The 27,265-nt window shown below is 37.6% G+C and overlaps 1 long non-coding RNA gene across 1 annotated transcript in view; it reads right to left on the bottom strand.

Moving 5' to 3' along the window:
* The window catches only part of LOC108707705, a 47,711-nt gene extending 22,666 nt beyond the window's left edge, over positions 1-25,045 (bottom strand). The window contains exons 1-2 of the long non-coding RNA XR_001934308.2: positions 24,998-25,045; positions 6,076-6,160 (exon numbers count right to left, since the gene is read on the bottom strand). This is a non-coding gene — a long non-coding RNA (uncharacterized LOC108707705). The remainder of the gene's footprint in view (positions 1-6,075; positions 6,161-24,997) is intronic.
* Between the last annotated feature and the right edge of the window lie 2,220 nt (positions 25,046-27,265).

Here is a 27,265-nt window from a genome sequence, read left to right as displayed (position 1 = left end):
CGAATCGCGCAAATTTGCCGCGAATTCGCGCCTGGCGAATAAATTCGCCCATCACTACTTACAGTATTTGGCAAATTAGACCAAACGCATTTCATGAACTTGGCATTGGCTGGTCTCCCGTCCTGTGAAATGTTGCTTTGCTGACTTATTTTCTGACCAGTGATTGTGTTTACTTTCACCTCTAATACTCTGCCAACTGCAACCAGATTTAATGATAGTTCCCCACTCAAAAGTGCTCCCAGAAATCCAAAGTCAAAATCCTTCTTCGCCATTGAGTAGCTGCTCAATTACTAGCCAATACTTTCCCACTCTAAAGCTGGCCATAGATGTTGAGATTTATAAAAGATCCGATTGTCATCGTGAGACTACGATTATCTCGGAACGATCGTACGATCGTACGAATTTTACATCAACTAAAAAGACGAATTTGCCATGAAAACAAAGGGTTGCTGCCTGCTTGGCCCTGCAAACATAGATAGATTGCACTGGGACAGACAAAGATTTTTTGATTAGGCCGATCAATTTCCTAACAGATGTCGGCCAAAAATTCGTAAAATGTTCGATTGTTTGAATCCCACTAACCGCACGATAATTTCGAAGGATTGGTCGGACTTTGTTAAAATTGGTCGTTTGGCAAGAGAAATCTTTGCGTCTATGGGGACCTTAATACTAGTCAGTCAGATTCCTCCAAAGCTAGTGTTCAAGTAAGCTACAGTATATACAGTATCTCTTCCCAATATTATCAGTGGGATCACTGATTGCACATCAACCTGTTAATAAGTACTTTGTTATTTTTTAAATATATCACTTATCTACCTTAATGAGCATTATACATTGTTAAGTCATTCATACAAAGATTCTATTTGTATCATATCATAGGGAAATGTGATGTAAAACCTTAAATGTTCGCATTGCAAATGTTATTCCCTTATCAACTTTAATTACATTCCCATGTAAGCCTTATTTCTCTCATACATATCTCAGCTGCCCAGGAAACCAGTGGTCCAGGTCATTAAGACAATCAGAGGATCATAAATAGTGATGATTCGCTTCGGAGAAAAATTTGCAACTGTGAAAAAATTCACGAAATGGCAAAAAATTCACTTAACGCATTGATGTTAATAGGTGACTTTTTTTGTCTCAATGCATTTAAGTCAATGGTTGTTTTCTCTTATGGCAACTTTTTTTTCTCAGTGGCAATTTTGGCTTGGGGACTTTTTTGTCATGGCAAAATTTTTCGCCGCAGTTTTGCGAAATAATTTGCAGATTGCAAAGTACTTACTGTATTTACATGCCTGCCAAATAAATTCGCTCATCGCTAAACATAAACAATAGTAAACCAGAATGTATTTGAGGGGACAAAAACTACATTTGAAAATAGACAATTAATTGGATAACTTGAAATACAGTGGTTTGGGTACTTTTAGAAAGGTTTCCTCAAGAAAATATGCACGGTATTAGTACAATTTTTGTATTTTTGATATCTATGGCAATTAGTCCACTTATACAGTAGCAGCCTTAAAGGTCACCCTTACTATTCTACTGTATCTGTCTTAAGACTGCTCAGAACCTTAGTATAATGCTATCCTCTGAGAATTATTGAATGTGGTGTAATTATGTTACCCTGGGAGATCATCTTGAGTGTTCTAAGGTGTGACAGATTCCTGTAACTAAAAGCTCTGTAGACATCTTGTAATTTCACTTTGCAAGTATATTCCGAATGAACAAAGAGCATTTTAAATCAGAAGTTCACATAAAGCCACCCCATTGAAAGTAACATGGCAATTCAGATTATAAAAAACAGACATATTCTATGCCAGTGAAGTTAAACATGAAGTTTAACCTTTTGCGTGATTTTAGACTGACTGAAATATTTATATTTACATTGATCCACTATTCAAAAGCTCTGCTGCCTTTGTTTGGGCCTGAAGAAACATGTATTTTTTCTGAGCTGTGATATCTCAAAGGACAAACTGAGATTTTATGGATGAAATTACAGTGTCAACTATGGAATAAAAAGATCTATACTATTGTAGAAAATGCTTGTGAGAATTCTAGAAACTATAATTCTTTAAGCTATAATTTAATGAAATTAAATGAATACATGGGTGCTTGTGTTTAGTTTTAACAAAAAATACCAGCATAGAATGTTTTTTTTGTTGTTATTCAATAATATGTGTAGTAATTGTATAATTTGAAAATGTACAGTTCAGTTATTCTTAAAGAAGAAAGAAAGGCTTTTTAACTTGGGGATACCAAAAGTTTGACACACCCAAGTGATTGTATTTACTTACCTGATACCCCAGGCTATTCTTATCAGTCGAAAACTGACCCAGGGTGCTTCCAGCAAGTACCACGGATTCAGTTTTGTTACTGAGATGCCTTAAAGGTCCCCATGAGACCACACTCTGATGGTCTGCATCAATCACCACAGCACAGTTATGCTTAAAAACAGGGCACACAAATGCCAGGACAAACCAGACTTTTCCAGTGCAACTGCTCCCATTTCATGTTAAAGTACAAGTGCAATTTCATCTGTTTTTGCATGACCCCCTGGGGACCACAATTACACTGGAATCATGGCAAAACATGCTGCATTGTGGGTAACAAACATGGTCACTGTACTAAAAAATGCACTTGGCAAACTGGGGTGGTAAATGACCCCTATAGAGAGATTGTTATATATAAACAGACAGATAATGTCTAGGGTGGTGCACCTCTGCTATCTATTAAAAACCGTAATGCTGCGCACAAAATGCCAATATCTGTACCAAAAATGCAGGGATAGAAAGTACGTACAGTAGACATTTGAGTCAAGTGACCCAAAAAAAAAACCTTTCATTCACTATGATCTAAAGTCTTGGAAACACCGTTAGTGCCCCCAAGACTTTTTGTCAGGCCATCTAACATGGGGCATTCAGCCCCTCTCAGCCCAATTAAGTGCTGCAAGCCCAGTCTTCATTCAATCCCAGGTCTAAGGCACTAGACTGTTGTGCAGTTTTCCTTGGAACCCTCAGAGACATTGATGTTGCTTTAAGAGAGAGAGTTATTGATGTGGAGACATGTACATGAAAGGTCATGTATAACCTGACTGTGGAGCAAACAAAGTTTTTAATGTTTTTCATGGTATGACAAAGAGAAAAGAGATCCCAACCCACAAGAGAGACATGACTAGGCTAAGAAACCTTAAAGGAATTGTTCAGTATAACAATAAAAACTGGGTAAATGGACAGGATGTGCAAAAAATAAAATGTTTCTTATATAGTTAGTTAGGCAAAAATGTAATGTATAAAGGCTGGAGTGACTGGATGTCTAACAGAACAGAACACTTTTTCCTGCTTTTCAGCTCTCTTGGTTTCCACTGACTGGCTACCCTGGTGACCAAGCAGTAACCAATCAGTGACTTGAGGGGGGGCACATGGGTCATAACTATTGCTTTTGAATTGAGCTGAATGCTGAGGATCAATTACAAACTCACTGAACAGTTATGTCCCATGTGGTCCCACTTCAAGTCACTGACTAACTCGGAATTAGAGAGTTAAAAAGCAGGAAGTTGGATTCTGGCTATTATATTAGAAATCCAGTCACTTCAGCCTTTGTAGATTACATTTTTGCCTAATTAACTATATTAGAAACATTTTTTTATTTTGCACAGCCTATAATTTTTTCCAGTTTTTATTTTCGAAGTCGAAGTTTTTTCAGTTCAAATCTAATTTTGGTCTACTCGATGGTCGAAATTCAAAGTTTTTGATTTCGAAAATTCACTTTGACCCTTAGTAATGGGCCCCCTAGTCAATACATTTCTAATCTTTGGCCCTAAGGCAGCTGTTAGAATAGTTACTAATATTCCAAAGATATTGCTGTGAAATATATCAACTAATGTAATAAATTGTAACAGAATATGCACTTGGACTACTTAGCTGCCAGACAAGAACATTTAACTTTAAAGGAGACATTTCATATAACCTTAAAGGAGACATTTCATATAAAAAATTCATATTGTAATATAATATTCCCCCTTCCTTAAAATATATAGTTAAGCCACTGGTCTCATACCTGTATTCTCATTTTACTATCATGTGTTCATCTGAAGGCAATATAAAATTGACACTAGAAGGCCTTTTAAAGGGGGATATGGACTGGACTGATAATACCGTATGCCTACAGTACACAAGCCTCTTAAATAGAGTGCTCTAAATGTGATGATTGATGACCTATCCTAGTAGCATTTTTAGTAAGTAATGTATACCATGTTCAATCATATAAAAAGTTTGGCAGGGTTCCGTTATTATGTAGCCAGTTCTTGACAAAATATAGAAGAATTTAGCATATATTATAAATACAATATACAGGTATGGGATCTGTTATCCGGAAACCTGTTATCTAGAAAGTTCCGAATTACAGAAAGGCTATCTCCAGTAGACTCCATTATAATCAAATAATGCAAATTTTTTAAAATCATTTCCTTTTTCTCTGTAATAATAACATAACAGTAGCTTGTATTTGATCCCATCTAAGATATAATTAATCCTTATTGGAAGCAAAACCAGCCTATTGGGTTTATTTAAAGTGGACCTGTCACCCAGACACAATAATCTGTATAACAAAAGTCCTTTTCAAATTAAACATGAAATCCAATTTCTATTTTATCCATGGGCATAGAGGCGGGGCAGACAATTACTTTCACTTTCCATTCAGCACTTACTAGATGTCACTGCTCTCCCCACATTCCCCCAGTTCTCTTCACTATTTAATTGTGTAGCCAGGGCATGGGGATGGACAGGGTCGGACTGGAGGGCCCAGGGCCCACTGGGACTGCTGGTCCAGGGCCCCCCGCCCCCCCTTCTGCGCCGCTCGAACGCCGCCATGCGCATGCGCGAGCGGCGCTTCTCGGTGCGCAAGCGGCGATGCGCATGCGCAAGCGGCGATGTGCAAGCGGCGATGCGCATCGCTGGAAGCTTTTTCAACATTTTTATACTATTAGAGGGGGTCTGGCCCGGCGGGGGCCCTCGAGGGTCGGGGCCCACCGGGTTTTTTCCCGGTGTCCCGCCGGGCCAGTCCGACACTGGGGATGGACATCGGGTCCCCCATTCTGGTGCACAAACATGATTCTGAGATGATACAAGGCTTTCCTTAAAAACAGTGTCCACAAAATGGCTACTGCCTGCTTGCTATCATTTTGAATTCCCAGACTGAAGGAAACAAGATTCAAATAATTTATACAGTGTAATTAAAGTTAATTTTGCTTGACTAATGTGATAAAATAGGATTTTGAACATTTGTTTTGGGTGACGGGTCCCCTTTAATGTTAACATGATTTTCTAGTAGCCTTAATTTCTGAAAGACCCATTATCCAGAGAGCCCCAGGCCCCAAGCATTCTGGATAATAGGTCTCATACATGAAGCAAATCAATGGTCTTCAAATGATTTATTCTGCTGGGATTAAAAAAAATTGTATTATATTGCTCATTGCATAATATTATGTTTAACCAAGTGCTCACCTAACCATTATATGTGAAGTAAGGGACTTACAAGTAATATTTTGATATATTCCTGTTCCATTGTTCTTTCAATAAAACAAAAACCTAGCCTTTGGGACCTGCTGACCAGTCAGAGCCCCTATCGTTACAGATGGGAGATGAAAGGGGTAGTACACAAAGAATGGAGCAAAGAAGTGCATAGGAAGAAGTGCAAGAAAAGGGAAAGGGTGCGATTCAAAAACTGGTTTTAAATAAACTAGAAACATATTTATAGACATTCATCAAATAATAACACTTATATTTTTAAAAAGTCATTTGGAATATGTATTAGATTAAATTAAAAATAAAATGTATATAGCGTGATATCAGTTTGTAGAAATTTGCAGCGTGTTTTTTAGGCTGTTACAGTATATGACATACATTTTTGATATACAGTGTATATATGAGTATATTTTTTATTTCCTGATTTATAAATTCTCTTGGCTTTCTAGGTCAGCCCCCAAACCTTCCCACTTTGTACCTGAGGTGAACATGCTCCACTTGGTGCGGCATGCATGTTATTGTCTTGATACGTCTATGAATTATTCATCCATACCTTATCTCGTAGAATATTGTGTGTAACAAATAAACATGCACTTGCTGCTTCAGTAACCCCATGTAAAATCTTCCCACGAGATAGCCTGGTGAAATACAAAGCAAATACAGAGAATAAGGAACAAAATCAATGACACTAAAAATAAGATACATATAACAACAGCAACTGCAGTTTCATGTTTGCTTGAAGATTAACTTTGGAAAGAAATTCATAGTGGGTAACTGTGCAAAGTTATGATGCTAGCACTTGGCAGTCTTACAAAGAATCACTGTTTTACTCTTTTTTTCTGTTACAAATAAGCTTTTCTGAAACTCATATGAGACCCTTATCTCTGAACTACAAAACACCATTTTGTATTAACAATTCATGAAACAAAAAGCTTGGAGTACCTGAAAAACTGGAAAATCTATTTGGAGTAGAATACTATTTTTTTTTAATGAATTTGTGTTGCTGCGTGTTAAATATTCTGTTATTTTACAGTCTTACATTCATCAGTTATTGAATAAGGCTTTGCAATAGTGTTTATTTTGTGTTAGTATCACAGAAACCTTGTTTGCATAGGGAATATTTTAACAGAAACACTTAGCCAGTATTAAAGTATAAAAATGCTTGTAAATAAAATTAAGAGAGTAATAATCAATAGTTTTCTCCTGAGAAATATCAATTATCAAAAAAGTATACATTGCCTCTATGAACAACTAAATTGTGTGATATACCTATGTCAACAGCAGCTTTAAAATATAGAGGCAAAAGGCAGCCATAAGAAAAAATAATCATTAGTTATCAAAAGCTCAATAGTCAAAATATGTTAAACAGTAAGTTAAAATGGCAAGAAAAAAACATTATGGGGAAAACAAAATCAGTGCTTTCATTTGGTGAAGAAAAACATTTATTTACTCTATTAAAATAGGTGGAAATTTTAAGAAATATATATATATATATATATATCTATATATATATACACACATACATACATGTGTATATATATATATATATATATATATATATATATATATATATATATATATATATATATATATACATATACACACACACACACACACACACACACATGTGGAAAATGCTGAAGCACAAGGTGATTTTTCATATTGAAGTTTGTTTATTAGATCGATGTGTCGGTCCACACAGCGACCTTTATCAAAATAAGTAAAACATTTAAGTGCAAGTACTTTATAGACTCACCCACCAGAAAACCATCACCAAACCCAGCCCAGAGTTCAAGTGTATAATTTAACCCATGGTGGACCATGTATTTAATCTAAGTGATCTGAAAAACAAAGTACATAGTGCCATGTAATGATATATGTTAAAATCTAATATCAACTATTACATAAATAAATAAATGAAGATAGTATTATACATTCACATATATGAAAAATATTAAAATTGCATAACACACCATAAAACCAATTGTTTACATAATGAAAGTATCTAACAGTTGCAGTTTAAACAGAAAAACATTACTTAGGGGCAGATTTATCAAAGGTCGAGGTGAATTCCAGGGAATTTTCGAAGTAAAAAATTTGAAATTCAAAGTCATTTTTTTGGAATGTCGAACGAATTTACTTTGACCGCAGAATACACAAATTTGATGAAAAAAGTTCAAATTCGATATTCGAATTATTTTAATTCGATGGTCGAATTTCTAATATTTTTTACTTCGAAATTCGAACCTTGATAAATCTGCCACTTAGGACATTAAGGGCCACAATAGCCACTCAATATTAACTTATTTATAAAAATATAGTGAAAGAACAATACTCATTCAGACCATGGGGGGGTGACGGTATTTAACTTTCTGATCCAATATACCTCTTTCTGTAGAAGCATACGGTCCCAATCTCCTCCCCTAATCAGCTCTTGCACCAAATCTACCCATAAATCTAAGTGTTGGAAGTCTATGTCCCATCTTTAAAAAGTGCTGGGGTAAGGGTAAGTCTGATTTCCCAGTTTCGTAGGATTCTATGATTGCCCATCCTCTCTCGCAATGTATTTTGCGTCTTGCCAACATATGTCAAACCACATGGACATGCTATAATATAGAGAACATGTGTGGATGTGCAAGAAATCTGATGTTTAATAAGGATTTCTTTACCAGAGGATGGTATGGGGATGCCTGAATGATTTATCAGGTGACATACTGTATATCTACATGTAGTACACCCTGTGCACTTGTAGCATCCATCCTTTAATTCACTAAGAATATTCCCTTTGGATTCATAACATTTAATAGGATGTCTGCATTAACAAATTCCTTAAATTTGGTCCTCGCTTGTACCCCCACATTGGTTTTTGAGTCGGAGTTTGGGACAATTTTTTATCACTTTGTAAAATGGGGCAGCTATTTTCCAAAATGGTTTTAACTGCAGATGAGCCATTGGTGTAGCTAGATGTTACAATAAAGCCATTTTGTTCATTCAAGGATGCTTTTTCTTGTGTATCGTGTTCCTATGTCAGATGATTGCGAGCCTGGTGTGCTTCAGCATTTTCTACGGATATACAATTTTCTCTGAATATCACCCAGGTCTTCATCCCAGTAAGTTTGTGCCTTAGACATCCATCGCATATATATATATATATATATATATATATATATATATATATATATATATATATATATATATATATATATATATATATATATATATATATATATATACAGTATATATATACATATATATATATATATATACATATATATATATATATATATATATATATAAAATCTCAACAATATATCAACCAACGAGTTCAATGGTCATCATTACTAGCTGTTATATAGTCATCATTACTAGCTGATAGGAAATGTCAAACATATGGAGCCATTGACTTGTTAATTGTCTGTAAGTGTTTGTCCACTGTGATAGCTGCCTGAAAATGCAGATGTTGCCTGTCAAGTGCTTCCACAAACTGAGATTTTTCTCTTCCGTTGGTTTATAGGACACTGTAAAATGAAGCTAAAGTTGGGCTGTCAAACATAAAAATGATGTCCCACATTTCACCCTTACTAATGTCTTGTGATGCTCCTGTGCTTAGGGTGTTCAGAGTTTTCCTTGTATATACATGCTTGTAGGCCTCTTCTGAGAAGAGGTGATTGTCCAATAATAAAATTTGCTGTATTTCTCTTATCATATTTTTGGTAAGAATGTCCATTCATTTTATTTTTTCCAAATAGGTATTTTAAAACAAAGGTTGAATGTCAAGCCTATATAAATATGGAAGAGATGTGGCAATGACACATCAGGGATTTAGTAGCCCAATTACAGTGCAACAATCTATTAGTATGTCAATAAAAGCACAATTATTTGTTTTTACTGATATGGTCATTCAATGTATATGAACTGCAATGGAAGTGCATTTTCAAGTGGAAAAACTGTAATTAGCAGTGTCAGTGAGTTTCTAAACTCTGACTGATCACTATTTTCTGGGGTTAAAAAAGTAGCTTACATGATTCTGCCATTACAGACCAATTCAAAGCAACATGAGTATCAATAAGAAACACTAAAATATATTTTACAAATGCATTATATTTTAGAGTCTATCTCATCCTATTAAGAGAAAACCCTATTCATCAAATACTGCATTCATGCATTTCATCTCCCTTATTTAATAACAACATGCTCTAATTCATAAGTATTTTATTCTACGACTTGTATAAATTGAGTTTTTCAAAATGTTAATTAGAAATATGATGAAAAGTAAACCTGAAGCAGTTTTTCTAATGGAACTATGGCACTCGTTTATTTTTAATTTAATGATATCATTTTCATCACTTGGGCCCAAATAATTCTTAAGGCACCCCATAATTTAATTAAACAAGAATTCCAGGAGAGTATTAAGAGGGTAATTCTCTTTTCTTTTTTCTAATTAACTCCTTGAGCACCAATATCTGGGTTCAGTGTTCTATGCAACATTACTCCAGTTGCTTCCAAACAATAAAAAGAAGTCAAGCATATGAAACAGCCTATAATATTATAAAATTGCATTACATATACTCATTGTAATACAAGCAACATCTATGACCTGAATACTTAAATGGAAATCAACTGGCTAGCTTTCGTATGTTGTCTTTATTCAATACGTACTACAGATATAGAATCTGTTATCCAGAAACATTTAGTTATAAATAAATATATGGGCAAGCTCCCATAGCATAAATTCAATGTTGCAGTTTAGAAAAAAAATTGCCACAATGATAATGTTTTATTCAGATCAGATTGCACATGTCAGCATATCACATAAAGTCACATAAAGTCAACATGTTTCATCTGTAATCCCACTTCATAATAATAAAAGTGTACTGCATGAAGTCATTACAAATCATGGACATAAACTCCAAGGTAGTTGCGTGTAATGCTAAAAACTCAATTGCACATGTGTGAACTACATAAGGGGGTGTTCGGCACCAACGGTTTCAGTGTACTGAATGTACATGTGCTCCACTATGAACCAGCGCTTCATATGCCGATTACACACACAAAAATGTTCTAATTTTAGAAGATAATTGGCTTAAAGCATTCAGGCCAGAAAAAGCACTTTGTTTTTGGATTGTGGGGAGGCATTCGCTTGTGTGAAACATACCAACTTCTCCTTGCGACCAATACAATGAAAAACACCTCAGACTCAGATTTTCCTGTCTAAATGGGTAGAGGTTCACCACAGCTTTATTAAACCATGTTTAATCAAATAGAATAACCCATCCTTGCCATATTATGCCAAACCACGGATTACCCTAGATGCCAGCCACCGCAGCCGTGGTGGGCATGTAAAGAGAAAAACTTATATTAACCAGACCCAAATGGCAAGGACCAAAATCCTGCCAGCAGCTGTGATCACATCAGATTAAAACACTGGTATAACTAACATCATATTGACAAATGTAAGCATTTTTTTTTTTTTGGAAAATAAAAACATATTACAGTAACATTGTAAAATATAACAATGTAATAGGTTGGGGAGTGGGATGATAATTAGGTTGAAATCAGCTTGCTCTAGGAGTGAGAGATAGCCAGGTTTGCCAGAAAGGACAGCCTTTTTTTCCAACAAAGAGTGAGTATTTGTGGAATAGCCCCCGGGCGATGGTGCACCAGTTAGTAAACTGAAGTGTACAGTATTAGGTTAGTGAGAACATAGAAAAGCTCATGCACTGTGTGTTGGAAGAAACCCCTGTGTGAGAATCTTCTGAGTGGTGTTTATTTTGTTTAACTGCAATATTCTGAACTGGCAACCAGTGCTCCAGTCTGCCCCTGCTCGATCTGTAAGAAGCTATCCAATAAAGTCTTCCTTGGGTCACCATATACTTTGTGACATGCCTAATTCTTACAGCAAAGGCCTTTCCAGTCCCCTTTCCCCTGAAGAGGGTCTACCAATTACAGGTTAGTAACTTTACAAATGCTTTAAGGGCTTAGTTGTATGCTACAATGAGAACGGGTATGCTGTGTAATTGTATACACACAAAGAATAACAATTCTTACAGCAGCTGTTCAAGTGACCATTCACTTGTGAGAGATGTAGGTGGGTTTTCCTTTTGGAAACTTCTTTACAGAATCTAAAGGGTCAGCTAACAGTATAGTAACGCTGCTCACTACTGATGAGCTAATTATTTTCACCATGCATAGATTCCACATTTTGCCATTTGTGGATTTTTTCATGAAGCTGATACAAAAAAGCCACAGAAAAAAATTTCTGAGAAAAATGTAAGAAAAACGGTCAATGCATTTAGAGTGAGAAAAAATACCCACTGACAATGAGCAGTGGAGTGAGAAATAACTTGACCAAAAAACACCTATTGACTTTAATGCAATTGGAGTGAGTAAAAAAGTCACCCATAGACTCCAATATATTTTTCTACAAAAAAGTTGCTGCAACAAAAAAGTTGCCATAACAAAAAAAGGAGTCCCATAGACTTTAATGCATTTCACTACAGCAGTTTAGCCAATTTTTCAGCAAATGGGTCGCTCATCTCATTCACTCATCACTACTGCTCAGTGACGAACCACTGGCAGGGGCCAGTGAAGTAGAGCGGAAATGGGACAGTTGAGTATAAGGAGGGAGACAGGTTTGTTACAGTTAAAAGTAGATGTTGGTGGGCAAAAAAGCAAGGTGACCAGTCTACAGCTAGCCCACACAACCAGATTTTTGAAAGGCCACAAAGGCCTGGGCCTAGGGCTGCAGGAGATCTCTGCACATGTTGTTCCCTGTGTAAAATCAAACAATCAGCTAATTCTCTCTCTCTCTCTCTCTCTCTCTCTCTCAAATGGGATAATTACTGTATTTTTATACAATAAAAACACAGAAAATCCAATTGCCAGCAATCTCAACATTTACAAACTTTGCTCTTATGCCACAAGAATAACCCCCACCAGCCAATACCAAATTATGGCTCTACAACTTCTACGCCAATTTTACCTAACCCCATTACGCAGATATAAAATGGCTGTATAATCCTGCATGTCTAAGGTGCCAAGACAAAGAGGCCTCCCTACTCCACTGTATCTGGCTATGCCCAGTTGTTCAAATCCTATGGTCAAAAGTGTATGATTACTGGCACCTTTTGACGAAACAAAAATTCAAACCTAACATTGAATGGGCAAAATTAAAGGGGGGGTGAGAGGTAACCAAGCCAATAAAGCCCTAGCATAAAGGTTGGTTGCAGTGACCAGTAAAGCCATACTATAGTAATAGCTATCCGTCACCCCACCATCAATAGAACTAGTGAAAAACAAATTACACTGCTTATTTCATAAAGACAGGTTGGAGATGTCCATCAACAAAGAAACCCAAACATACAACATTTTCAACATCTGGTCCACCTATATCTTACATCTCCCCCCAGAAATTAGACAACTGACAGTCAACATGTTTAGACACACAACCTGGTACAACCTAGAATGTCTTCATTGCAATAGCCCCCTTCTACTGGCTACTACATCCCCAGTTTGAAAATACAGCAATGAATAAAAGTACAGTAGGAGCACTTACAGGTCAGAGTTCAGCTCCAGCGTGCCACACAAACACTGCGATCCCACACAGCCAGGTTCCATATACAGCCAAATGGAGCACCAAAGGAGCTGATTATTCGTCCATTAAAAAATAGAAATTTATTAAAGAATCATTAAAAATGGTAAAGGCATGCCCAGAACATATTGTAGACTGCACACTTTACGCGTTTCATGGCTTCCTTTACATAAGATAGAAAACTGGATTTGTGTACAGAGGGTGGTTGTCAATGTAATTCTATTTTTCAGGTAGGCTTCTTGGTTGTTGCTGCAGTGATCACTGTTGGGTCTATTTTTATTTACTTTATTAATTAATACACTGGGTCGGGTATAATAAGCAATGTGTAGGTGTTTGCCAGTGATACAAAACTATATATATGCCAGTTAATTCCATCCAGGATGCATTATCTTTCCAGCCAGATCTGGACAATTGACAATCTGCATAGATAAGTGGCAGATCATATTCAATGTTGATAAATGCAAGGTTAAATAACTTATATAGTGTAAGTGAAGTTTATTTTTCTTGACTAACATCATAGACTAGGATTTGGAATTAATTCTTAACGTGATACTGACACTAAAAAACTACTTTTTAAAATATGAATGTGCATTAAAAGTTACCTATAGGTTATGCTGAGTAATTGTTAGTTGAGGTTCCTAAACCTGACAGTTTTTTCCAACAATAACTTGACTGTCCCATCTCAGCCTGCATCTCAGTTAAAGTTTCTAATACCTAACGGACTCCTGCTGCACAAATAGGTCGATCACATGGAGCCAGATAGGTAATGTAAAAGTATTGGGCAAATACCTTTATGGCAAAATTATAAGAAGCGTTCAAAGTCAATGTTATGGTAGATGTTACAAAAAGGTTACATTTCTGGTGTCAGTATCTCTTTAAGGTGACAGTTCCCCTTTAACAAAGCACTGGCAAGGGCCCATCTCAAATATTCAGTGGAGTTTGGTATCCAAAACTGATGTTATATTAGTCCTATTTGCTCAAGGAACAGGTCCTTTTTTTCATCCAGAAGGAAAATATTGCCCCCTCTGAGGTGATTTGGAAAACTATTTGTCACTGTCTTGTTTCAATGCATAGCAGAAAGCTTACTGGTACTCTGATGACAAGCATACCTGCAAGACTGTATGCATAGTTTATATAACACCATAACTTCACTTGTGGGGATCAGAACTATAATTGTGGACATACATGAGCTCTCACTTCTTACTTGTTCATTTTTGTGAATAGCTGCATCTGACCAAACATACACACACTGAAGTAAATTGAATTACTGAATGGGTGTACAAAAAGTTACTAAGAACCTGATTTCACCCTTACGGTGCCTCTAGAACAGAATGTACTACACCTGGAAATCAATGTGTCTGTTTTATATGGCTATGCCAATATCAGTGTAATACAGTACTGTCGTAGAATATAAATTATTAGAATGCTGAGAAATAAAGCAGTGTACCTTGTAAACAAGCAGCTCCTTATCTCCCTAGTCTTTAAGCCTTATTTTTCCACATAAGTACAAGAGACTGTAGGCTTCTCTTTGTGTAGCAGTGCTTGTATGCACGTGTGTGTGTCTGCATGCATGTGTGTTTCTGTTCACATATTATAATAGCTTGAGTATCCTAGATAGTAGAAATATTGTTGTTGTCCAATGACTAATTTCAGTTTTGCCTGCTGCCTTTTTCGCAACAAAAATACAGCATTAAAATATCCCAAATTATGCTTATAGGCAATGAAAGTCGTGCAAAAATGACATATTCTCATAAGAATCACATGGCGGTGTCACGTTATTTCCTTTACCAACTATGGGACACAAGAGGGGATGATCTTATATATTTTTTTAAGAATGTTGATGACACACACAACAAAATAATTTAGCCTGATTCTTTCATGTGATGTTTGATTTGACTGCTGTAAATTGTGGGGCTATATGGAATTTAATTTGAGTATTTAATTTCCACAGTTTGCTGCATCATTAACTCTTCCTGCTAAAAATTCTTTCCAACTGAAATTGTGGTGGCCTAGCAATTTTCACTCTTCTCGTTAATGTCATTAACGACAGTTTTGTCTTAATAAATTAAGGGATATTACATTAGTGACAACTCTTTTGCCTATTTTAAGAGTCTACTAAATTTTAGGGTTCAGCTATATTGCTTCTGTCTTAGCTTAATTACAAATAATACAGTAAAAGATGCACTTACAGAGGGGCTGTGGAAGTGTTAGATTGATCTCTTTTCATTACACATTAGATATTGGGGCACAAAGACATTTTGAATTAGTGCATAAACAAGCTAGTCATGTCTAGACAGGTTTCTAGTTTCCAAAAGAAATACAGTTTACCATATGAAATAAGGTAGGAACAGTCTGTATTTGTAACATTTCCTTGACTGGTAGAAATGAATGAAGCTTGCAGATAAAGCTTATGTTAGTCCTCTGAACATTGCAAGTGTGGAGGATCCACACTAATAGCTTAAACTTAACAACAGTAAAAGGCCACACCCTGCTATATTTCTGCACTCCTAGTGATTGTCTAGCTGTCGTGTACTGCACACATGTCTAAAGTTATATTCAAAGGGGGGTGCCTAACATATCGCCCCCCAATTTTAAACACATCACTGTTTACTGTGCCTTTAATTTCATTGGAACATGCCCTTATCAGCAAACTCCCAATAACTATGCATGGATCATAACAATTACCTCTTCCCCCTGGGAGCTATTACACATTTTTTTTGTATAATAGTTTTTTATTGGTTTCCAGAAAGAAAAGGGGGGAGGGGATACAGAAAAGAAAAGGGGGCACGGGGAGGAGTGGGGGAGGGTACACACAGATGTCTTTAAAACATCACATCATAAACATCATTCTCATGTAAGGCATTACACAATGGAAATATAGCAGCAGGGAGAGTCCCTTCAAGACCCTACCTGCATAGGAAGCTATTACACATTTTGACAATCCCTTTACTAGGTTTGATGCCTTGTGGACTGCCAGAAAAAACAAACAAACACAAATAGTTGTGATCATCTAGTATTCACTCAGTCAGTAGTGTAACAGACCAGTGGACAGTGACAACCAGACTGCAAAGTACATTTCACTATATAATGTGGATCGGTGGGAATGGAAAGTTTGGTCTACTTATTCTTTTTAAAACACCCAGACCCAACAGCAAGACCTGAATAGATAATACACTTCCCTGGGGTTTAAATCTCCCACTAGGTTAAAAAAATGAAAAGGAAAATAAACAGTTTGTCACTTTGACAATATGTAAATCTGTGGAATCTTACAAAGGTTAGATTTTCCCCCACAGATGCACAACAGAATGCAATCCATTCAGCATATTCAAAACATGATGGTAAATGCTGCAAGGCATCTGTTTATATATTTTATTTTCTTATTTGTAGTTGCACAATCCCATATTTATTCTTGCTCTCTGAATGTCACATAGACCTACTATATCATTCTAATATTCAACATCACTATGTTATAAGCTTTTGATAACATCTAAATAGATCCTTTTAAGTTAAGCCAGTATCCATTCTACATTCTAATTCATGACAGCCATGCTTGTAAACTGCTTGATATTACAATAAAAATATTTCAGTCCGAGTGGGAAAGCTAATTCTCAATAAGGCATGGCCTTACAAAGTGCAGTAAAATGCTTTCAAACATTATGAAAATGCATATGTCTGAATACAAATCTATTCCATGACCCTTTGGCATCTGATATTGCAATGATTAAAATGACCTTCTTCAGTATGAAGATTGCTTCTATTCGAATATTTCCCTCTTGTAGCTCTTTGTTATTAAATAAGACAACTTAATCACAATCTGCTCTGGGTATTCTGTCACATTCATAATTAGGGTTACAGGGTTTCTTTAGAAAAAAATTGGTTTATATGTCTTCATAGGTGGTTGATCTTTTTTTTTCTCCAGTACTTGAATGTGCGGTGTAAATGTTTCTCAAATATTTCTCCCAGCTGTTGATAATGTTACTGCCTCTGTTTCTTCCAGTGATTTTCATAGTCTATACATATAACTCATTATATCTGCAAACATTTGCCTTAGTGCTTTAAATAAAACAACGATTGCTTATTCACAGTAGTTGATATTCTCCTTCTGAACATTTACACCATTGACTGCACTGCTATTTATATTGCTGCTGCAAGAAAAAATGTGATATTAAAAAAATAATACCTAAAGATTGCATAGGTTTTATAATTTTGGCAAAATTAGAACCACATACTTGTGCAGCTATGTCATTGTGCCAGTGATTGGAAGAATACAAAGCTTTGTTTTCAATATACAGTCCCTTCAAAGTAATTTAATTAAAGGGGCTGTTTAACTTGAAATGTACTTTTACTTAACATAGGTTTCAAAGAAGGTGCAAAAAAAATTTTTTAGGCATGTATTATATGGTTTTGCCACAAATCTCAGATTTCTGTCACCAAGGAAAAGTTTCATGAAACTGTGTCAAAAATTTGCCTTGTGGTCTGTTTTGCTGGTGAAAAAAAGACACGTGGTGCACAAGATAGACACATGGTATTAAAAAGGAGTCTGCTCAAAATAACCAATGAGATTTGAGCAGTTGGGATTCGAGTACCCAGATATTATCTGTTGGTGTTCAGATTTATTAATTTTGCCTGCGTTTGTAAGCTAGTACAGGTTTACAAATTACAGAAGCTCCAGTCCTGAGCATTATAGATCAGGGGTGTGCAGCCTTTGTCACCCTGTGATCTCCTCTTGCACCTGGTTTTTGTCATAAAAATAAAAATAGTGTGCCATTTATCGTACAGTGCAAACCACAAAAAAGCATCACATAATAGCAGGGCCGCCTTCAGAAATCATGTGGCTCTGTACAGCAACATTTTGTGGGCCCCCTAGTCCCTGCCAGCTCCCAAGCCCCACCCCATATCTCTTCTACCCTACTGTAAAAAGCCCAAGCAGTCATCAGAGCTAAAACAATAACCCCCCCCCTAAGTTATAAAAAGCCATTGGAGATTAGGGCCCCCTGCAAGTAAAAAAAATACTGATGGCCTGCCCCCAACAAGTAATAAAAAGCCATTGATCGGGGCCACCTGCAAGTAAAAAAAATATTGATGGGCTGGGCCCCCCACAAGTTGTAAAAAGCCATTTATTAGGCCCACCCCTACAAGTAAAAAAAATATTGATGGCCTGGGGCCCCACCACAAGTTATAAAAAAGCCATTGATCAGGGCCCCCCTGCAAGCAAAAAAAATATTGATGGCCTGGGGGGGGCCTGGCAAATCAAGTCAGTGAAGCATGACCGGGCCCCCTAAGACACAAAAACCCTGCATCATAGTATATAAATGCAGTTTTAACTCCATGTTTAATGCCTGCCAATACACCTATATAAATGCAGTGCCTGCCAACTTCATGTTTAATGGCTGCCAAAACTTCATGTTTAATGCCCATGATTCAGAATATTGAACAGCATAAAAGCAGCACCAGCTTGATGTCAAATGCCCACCAATACAGTGCCAACTTCAAAAACATTGGGACTGCAGGCTGGGACTAATTGCAGAGATGGTCTGTACCCACTGATATGTTTCTACAGCCTCTATGAGAACAACAAAACCGGATGCACTGACCATTTGTGAGGGAAGGCAGTGAGTATTCTATACAGGCTTATTTTTTCAGGAGAGTGATCTGCTCCTTCCTTTTTCTATACGTGCACTCTCTGGTGCTGGTGTTCAAAGGCAGCTGCTATTGGGACATGGTGTTGTGGCAAGGCAACAATTTTTTTGTATATGGGAGCCAGGCAAGGACAATTTTGTATGAGATAAATCTTTAACATGGAACTCAAAAGTTCTGGTATGATTAATTTTGCATCCCCCTCATGGTCTACCAGATTGTTTAACTGGTGGACTGTGAATGATGTCTTGAGCATCCCTGCTATAAACCATACTTTTTTAGTGAAACAGAAAAATGAATGTAATTTTGCCTTCCCATTGACTCCAATGCAATTTGGCAAATTTTGACACTGGCTTGAGAATTTTGACAAAAAAGCAAAACATCATTACCTCATCACTAGAGCCTATACTTAGGGCCGGAACTAGGTCTAGGCAGAAGGCACGTGCCTAGGGTGCAAAGGTGAAGGGTGTGCTAGGCACATACCTCTTCCATCCTCTTACCCTTAGTCTGGGCCCTCTTCCCCACACTGAAGAGCATTTGCATGCTCCCTGCCATCCCTGTGTGCTTTCACAGAGCTGTATTAAATTATTTTTAGTTTCATTTAATTCCTATTATTCCTCCATTTACTAAGCATACAAAATAATGTTTGCCAGACACAAATACCAAAAAATATATGCCAGTACTCATTTAAAAGTTTGTTCATTGATACACATATTTATCCTTTAGCTTATCTCTCCTACTTACACAAATCCAGTTTTTTCCATATAAGTTAGAAATAATGACCTGGGCATGTTGCTCAATTTACAGTATGTAGGAGTATACAGGGTCGGACTGGGGGGCCCAGGGCCCACTGGGACTGCTGGTCCAGGGGCCCACTGGGACTGCTGGTCCAGGGCCCCCCGCCCCCCCTTCTGCGCTGCTCGAACGCCGCCATGCGCATGCGCGAGCGGCGCTTCTCGGTGCGCAAGCGGCGATGCGCATGCGCAAGCGGCGATGTGCAAGCGGCGATGCGCATCGCTGGAAGCTTTTTCAACATTTTTATACTATTAGAGGGGGTCTGGCCCGGCGGGGGCCCTCGAGGGTCGGGGCCCACCGGGTTTTTTCCCGGTGTCCCGCCGGGCCAGTCTGACACTGGGAGTATAAACTAGAACAGGCAGTGCTGAACCCATGACATGTTCAGAATCAAATTCAACAAACACAGAATATTTGTCTTCCTTTCTTCCATCACTCTTCTCATTTACTCTGCCACATGACAAATAGTTTGTTCTCTTTTTGATGATAGAAGGTTGGGCACTGAAAGCCTGCCACTGAGTTAGTAAGCTTTTATTATTACTGATTACAGCTTGTTAGTAAGAGAGGTGAGTGTGCTCTGACAACGGACTTGCTGCAAGAGATATCTTACACATTCAAGTTTCTTTGGTTAAAGTAAAAGCATAACATTTATAAGATTCCTGTGTTTAAAAAATGAACTACTTTCATTACTATTTAATAGATCCACAGAGAAACATTTTTCTTTGGAAAAAAAACTATGCTATATAAAGCCATACTCAGATGACCTTTTTTTCAACAATAGTTTAAAGGCATAAAATGTTTTTTTTTAAAACACATCAGTTAATAGTGCTGCTCCAGCAGAATTCTGCACTGAAATCCATTTCTCAAAAGAGCAAACATATTTTTTATATTGAATTTTGAAATCTGACATGGAGCTAGACATATTGTTAGTTTCCCAGCTGCCCCCAGTCATGTGACCATAAAACATAGACCATAAATAACCCGATGAGCCCATAAGCCTTCATGGGCCCGCTGACCTAGACCTGCTTCATGTGGCACTGCGGCCACACCCAGTAAAAAATGCACATCAGAGGTGACAGAGATGGACCCCACTACCCCTCCACTGATCACAGGTTAAGGTAAAGGGTGCACACCAGTGGCAAAGAACGGAGAGGGGGTGCATGTCAAAAGGGGGCCCTTCATGTCTCATGGGGGGACCCTTGAGGATAGAGCTCTGGTGGGCCACGGAACCCCAGTTCAATGCTGGAGATATTAAGCTACTATTAATTCTTAGTGAGAAGAATGTGAGAAGATGTTATAGTTCACAGACCTTGAGGATCAAGCATTTAACATCTCTAATTTAGTAGTTAGCATTTTAAAAAAGGTGACAACTGACAAGGTGAAAGCGAAACAACTTGGACTATTCAATAAAAAGCAATGTTTCTGCTTTTCTCACAATTTCCTTCTCTATTAGCTAAAATAAGCTTAACCTGTAATGCACTCCATGAATTTGCATAAAGCTATACAGCCTTCTCCTTTGAAATAGCAACATAAAATGGCAGACACCAATTATGATCTAGCAACTGGTTGTAAACATATTGGCTTTGCAACTAATTACTCAGACAATCTAATAAAGAGATGTTATCGCTAGTAAAATGCATCCCTCCCCAAGACACGCAATTAACCGGATTATTTTCAGCAAGCTGGTAAATGTTTGCTTTTAATTGTACCATAATGTGAAATTAGAATGTGTCATGTTGCCCCCTCAGCCTCCCTGCAGCCTGTGTTTCACACAACCTCTAGCACATTTGCTTTGTCTCTGTATGCTTTCCACCAGCCAATTTGCTGTTGTCATGAGAGAGGAAGGGAATATTTTGTGTCACCTTCCTTCACCTTTGGATTGTTAAAAAGAACATTGAACTGCAAACCCGGCTCAAATAATCCCAATTTAACAAACCTGGACAGGACATCACCTGCAGAACTTGGTTTGGACAGAAATTACACAGCAAAACCGTGCAGAAAATGAGCTGATTTGGCAGCAATGCAGTATCAGGACATTTCCCCTCAAACTTACATTGTATGACATGGTTCTATTAGATACTATAGGTAAAGTACAAGGTGTCTTGTATGTAAATAATTAAACTGCATATCTCTATAGTATGTTTAATATTAATAAAAATATTCTTTAATAACTGTACATATTGCAGTTTTAGCGTAGTAACAATGCCAAAGGGACATTAGTCTTTCCAAGCATTTAAAATTGTGTATAGTTATTTTTGCTTGGTTTTCCTATATTGCTTTCATTGAAAGTTAATTAATAAAACACGTAATCTACACATTACAGAATCACCTAGCCAGCTTTTACCTTTAAAGGTATATTGTCTCAGGATATCACTCTCTACTCTCTAAGGGTAGGGGCAGATTCGGGGAGATGTAGTCGCCTGGCAACTAATCGCCTCTTCTGTGGGGCGACAATATCCCCGAACTGCCTTCTCCCTGCCTTCCACCTGCTTGAATGAGAAAACGCCAGCACAATGCACTCGTGGTGATTTCCGAAATCGACCGAAGTTTCCTTGTGACGCAATTTGGGTCGATTTCAGAAATCGAAGTGTCACGAGTGCATTGCAATGGCGTTTTCTCATTCAAGCAGGAGGAAGGCAGGAAGAAAGCCGTTCGGGGATTAGTCGCCAGGCAACTAAATCTCCCCGAATCTGCCCATCTGCCCTTAGCCTTAAAGTTATTTTAAAGGTGAATAAGGAATCCTACCATGCTGGAATATATATATATATATATATATATATATATATATATATATATATATATATATATATATATATATATATATATATATATATATATACATACACTTCCCCAAAATTCCAGCACTCACGATAAATGTCCTTTCAGGGCCTGGGTGCATGCCTCATAGCACTGCATACGATCCTCCCCAGAAGAAGCCGCACGACTCAGGACTTATTGTAAAGAAATAAATTTATTGAACGCACTAACGTTTCGGCTGCCACACCAGCCTTTGACAAAGGCTGGTGTGGCAGCCGAAACGTTAGTGCGTTCAATAAATTTATTTCTTTACAATAAGTCCTGAGTCGTGCGGCTTCTTCTGGGGAGGATTATATATATATATATATATATATATATATATATATATATATATATATATATATATATATATATATATATATATATATATATATATATTTATATATATATATATATATATAATAAAAAAAGAAAAGAAATTGCCTAAGAATATGATTCTCTACATCATACTTAAATTTATTTAAAGGACAACCCCTTTAAGGTATGCCATTGTTCATTTGCCTGGTATTTTTATTGCAAATCCAATATACCACTCCGATTTATCCTAAATGTCTTCTTTTCAATATAACAAAGACAAATACAAGAAATCTGAGAGACAAGAATGTGCTGGAAATAGAAGTTTGTTTATATATTGATGGAATATAACCTTGAATAATACAAATGTATGTGCAGATTAAGAATATTCAAAATCTTATGTTTGTCTAACACGACATTGCTTTAACTATGTTCAGGTACACATTCCTATTCTTACTACTGCTAATACTTTGTGCTGAAAAATATGTAGAACCCAGGTTGCTTTTTAAAGTCACAGAAGAAAGTCAAATTACATTGCAGTTAACATCATATACATACTATGTCTTTTTAGATAAGCTTCTTTCCTAACTATTCTTCACAGAATTAGGCTCCCATGTTGTCAATATTTTCAAAACTGGCACCGGGCAGCTCCTTAGATAAACATGAGAGGGCTCTCATCCCAATTGTCGATGTGGAAGTCAAGGGGCCAATAATAATAACGTCTGCAATTTCCTTTCTGTAATAGCAGACTGTACTATTTTTTTTCACCAAAACAATCCACACAGCAAATTTCTATTGTGGAGACATTTTTGTGGTTGAAATTGTTTGCTAGTCCCTAATTGTGTCACTGCTAAATTCAAGAATATATGGAAGATATATAAATAGATTGCATAGAAGCAGTTGCGGTTGAATCCCTACCTAACTTCTTTTTAAAACAGTGCAAAAGGAGGACAAACACCTGAAGCTGTCTCTAATCAGTCAAAGAGAGTCAAAGAGGAAAGATTTACTAACTCCAGAAAGACAACTGGATCAAAATTAAACTGGGAGGGCCCAAATCAGCATTGCAGTATAAATATTAACACCTCATGCCAGAAATTTCCTTTCTTTCTGAGACTAAAGACATAAAGAGCATAGTGACCTCCACTGAAGAACAGTGCATTCAAAATGACCCTGTCCACTTACTTCTGATTGTTATGTTAATTAATAAAAAGCACCCTGTCTGATGCACACAGAGGATTGATAGGACCTCTGGGGAAAATACAGGTTTACACAGGGATGCACCTGTCACTGCTAAGTATGTGTTAGACAGGGTGCTTTCCACTGATTAACATTACAAATAGTGACAGACATTTGGGCATTTCACAGCTGTGTGATATTAGCCTAAAATGCTATATAATCATTTCTTGAAACTATTGCATCTGCCAGTACAACAGCAGAATTTCACATATATATAATGCTCACATGAATAATTCCCCACACTTAAAAATAAATCTTACTTTCATCTAATCTCAAGGGATTTCCTTGTGGTTCTGGGAACATTTGGTTAACAAGAATATAGAAATCTTAAGCTTTATTATACTGTATCAATATGTGGTACATTATATCCTCATTCAAGTGCCCATTTTCAACTGTAGACAATAGTGTCTGGTCTATTATAATAGAAACTCATTGCTTATTTTATATATATATATACAGATGAAGCCACTTGGATTTGTGTGTTAAATGCATCATGACTCGGGATTAACTGAAGAAACTGAAACTCATTTAATGCATTTAACCTTTTCATCAAAACACCATTGTTCACAATAGTGAACGCTTTAACTGGATGGGATGTTGTGACCAAATTTTCTGTGTTAAATGGGATAAGTGGGTTAAACACGTTTAGATATTCTGTGTTGAAAAAAAAAGTGAATGCATTGGTCCAAAGTCAATGGGCATCCGGATCATTTTGACTTTGCACTTTTTATGCGCACCCCAATTTTTTTTTTATGCGCAGATTTTTCTGCACCGAATTGTCGCCACAGTTTCACTAATAAATCCGCTTGTGGCAAAATGCAACAATTTTATTCGCCCAACACTAAAGAGGATGTTAGGCTGGGCTGAGATTGGACTGCTTAGATATTCTAACTGTATTAGAGTCTATGGACATTTTTTTTTGCAGCAAATCATGGTAAAATATTTGTTCATACCTAGTTTGGATAAATTAAGTATTATCACAACAATAACCTGGTGAGGATTCTTTTAAAGGAGACATTTTATATAATCTTCATATTCAAATATATTATTCATCCTCTCTCAAAACATGTAATGATGCAGAAAGAAAAACGTTTTGAAAGCATTTTACCTCCTTTTATCAGAGCTGCAGAGAGATCTTTACAGGTCAGAAGCTAGGCTGAAAAATGAAATTTCCTATCATACTTACCGTAAATTTCTTTTCCTGGCCACTTATCATGTCAGCAATACTATGGGTATTCGCCCCGCCCCCATATCCCAGTTAGCATTGTCCCTCCCCCAAAGAAAACGATAAAGGACCCAACCCCTCCTCACTTACTTGTCTCATAATTTAGTCAACAGAGGGTGGGTTTGCTGACATGATAAGTGGCCAGGAAAAGAAATTTACGGTAAGTATGATAGGAAATTTCATTTTTCCTGGCCACTTCATGTCAGCAATACTATGGGTTATACCCAAGCAATGACAACCAAACCAGAGGGAGGGCATAAACAGCTTTTAATTAACAGAAAAAGACCGCAGAACTGCGGAAGCAAAATTATGTTGAGAAGGTTTCTTAACATTCAAACGATAGAATTTAAAGAAGGTTCGAGCAGATGACCAAACTGCTGTCTCACAAATTGCCGATTCTGAAACCTCCGCTTCTGCTGCCCAGGAGGTAGCCACAGCCCTAGTTGAATGAGCTTTTAGCCCTGCTGGTGCCTGCTTGCCTTGAAGATTGTAAGATTTTTGTATCAAGATCACAATCCATCTAGCAATTGTAGACTTCGCTGGTTGTTCCCCTTTTCGAGGACCTGCCGGTATCACAAACAGACTTCCAGACTTTCTCAAAGACTGAGTCATAGCCAAATAATGTTTCAGCATCCTCACCGGATCTAGCTTCTGGAGCTTTGAGGAAAGGTTGGGCTCCTCCGGTATGATAGGGATTATTATGTCCTGTGCAAGGTGAAATGTGGAAACCACCTTGGGTAGAAATGAGTCTGGAGGCTTTAAAATTACTTTATCCGGCCAAAAGGAAATGTTTTGCTCTTCTACAGACAGAGCATGTAGGAGACTGACTCTCGCTGCAGAAACTATTGCCACCAAGAATAAAGTCTTTAGGGTCACCAACCATAAGGACGCCTCTTGCAAAGGCTCGAATGGATGTTCACAAAGGGCTTTTAGCACCATTGGTAGATCCCAAGCAGGAGATAAAGTCCTTTTTGGAGGACAAATCTTTAATGTGGCTGAGAAGAAACGCTTTACTAACGGATCTTCTGCCCATCTTATCCCAGTCATAGCTGAAAGTGCTGCTACATGAACTTTTAGAGTTCTGTATTGCAAACCTTTGCTCAATCCTTCCTGCAGGAATTCTAAAACCTGAGGTAAAGGTGGTGGAAAACAGGAATTAGCCTTCTCCAATTGCCATAGGAGAAATCTTTCCCAAATCTTATAATATGTGGTAGACGTATTACTTTTTCTTGCCCTAAGCAATGTAGCCACCACTGCTTCAGAGAGCCCCAAGGCTACAAGCCTTTTGCGCTCAATCTCCATGCCATCAATGAGAGCGAGTGTGGGTCTGGATGTGCCACTGGTCCCTGGGTCAGTAGATTCTCCCTCACAGGAATCGGCCACGGGTCTGCTACTGCCAGTCTTCTGAGCAGAGGAAACCATGGGCGACGAGGCCAATAAGGGGCCACGAGGATGAGCTCCGCTTCCTCCTGAATCACCTTCAGTAGGACTTGAAGGAGGAGAGGGATTGGTGGGAACACATAGGCTAGACGGAACGACCAGGGCTGAAGGAGTGCATCTGTCCCCTGAGCTCGAGGGCTGAAATATCTTGCATAGAATATCGGCAGTTGAGCATTGTCCGGAGAGGCCATGAGGTCCACTTCCGGAAGACCCCACTTCTCTACTAGCCGGTGGAAAATGTCTGGATGCAGCTTCCACTCGTGTTTTGACAAAGCCATACGACTGAGAAAGTCCGCTTTCTGATTGAGAATCCCTGGAGCATGAACTGCTGTCAGATTCTCCAGATTCTGCTCCGCCCAGCTCAGGATTGGACATACTGCTTTCCATAGTAGCAAACTTTTTGTTCCTCCTTGTTTCCTAATATAGGACACTGCTGAGGAATTGTCTCCCTTGACCTTTACCGCCATTCCTTTTATATCTGGAGCAAAGGCCTGCAGTGCTTGAAACACTGCTCTTAGCTCTAACACATTTGCGTGCACTTTCAATGGAGACTTCCAGATTCCTTGAGCCACACTGCTCTCCAGGAGAGCTCCCCAACCTTGGGAGGAGGCATCTGTTGTTATTATCCTCCAATTTATTGGAGCAAGGGGAAAACCCCTGGACAAATTTGAAGGGTTCATCCACCATTGAAGGCTGACCTTGAGTTCGGGA

This window comes from Xenopus laevis, chromosome 2L (assembly GCF_017654675.1).
Source record: "Xenopus laevis strain J_2021 chromosome 2L, Xenopus_laevis_v10.1, whole genome shotgun sequence".
Lineage (NCBI taxonomy): Eukaryota > Metazoa > Chordata > Amphibia > Anura > Pipidae > Xenopus > Xenopus laevis.
The sequence above is the reverse complement of the archived record's forward strand: the minus strand, read 5'-3'. Positions and strand labels throughout refer to the sequence as shown.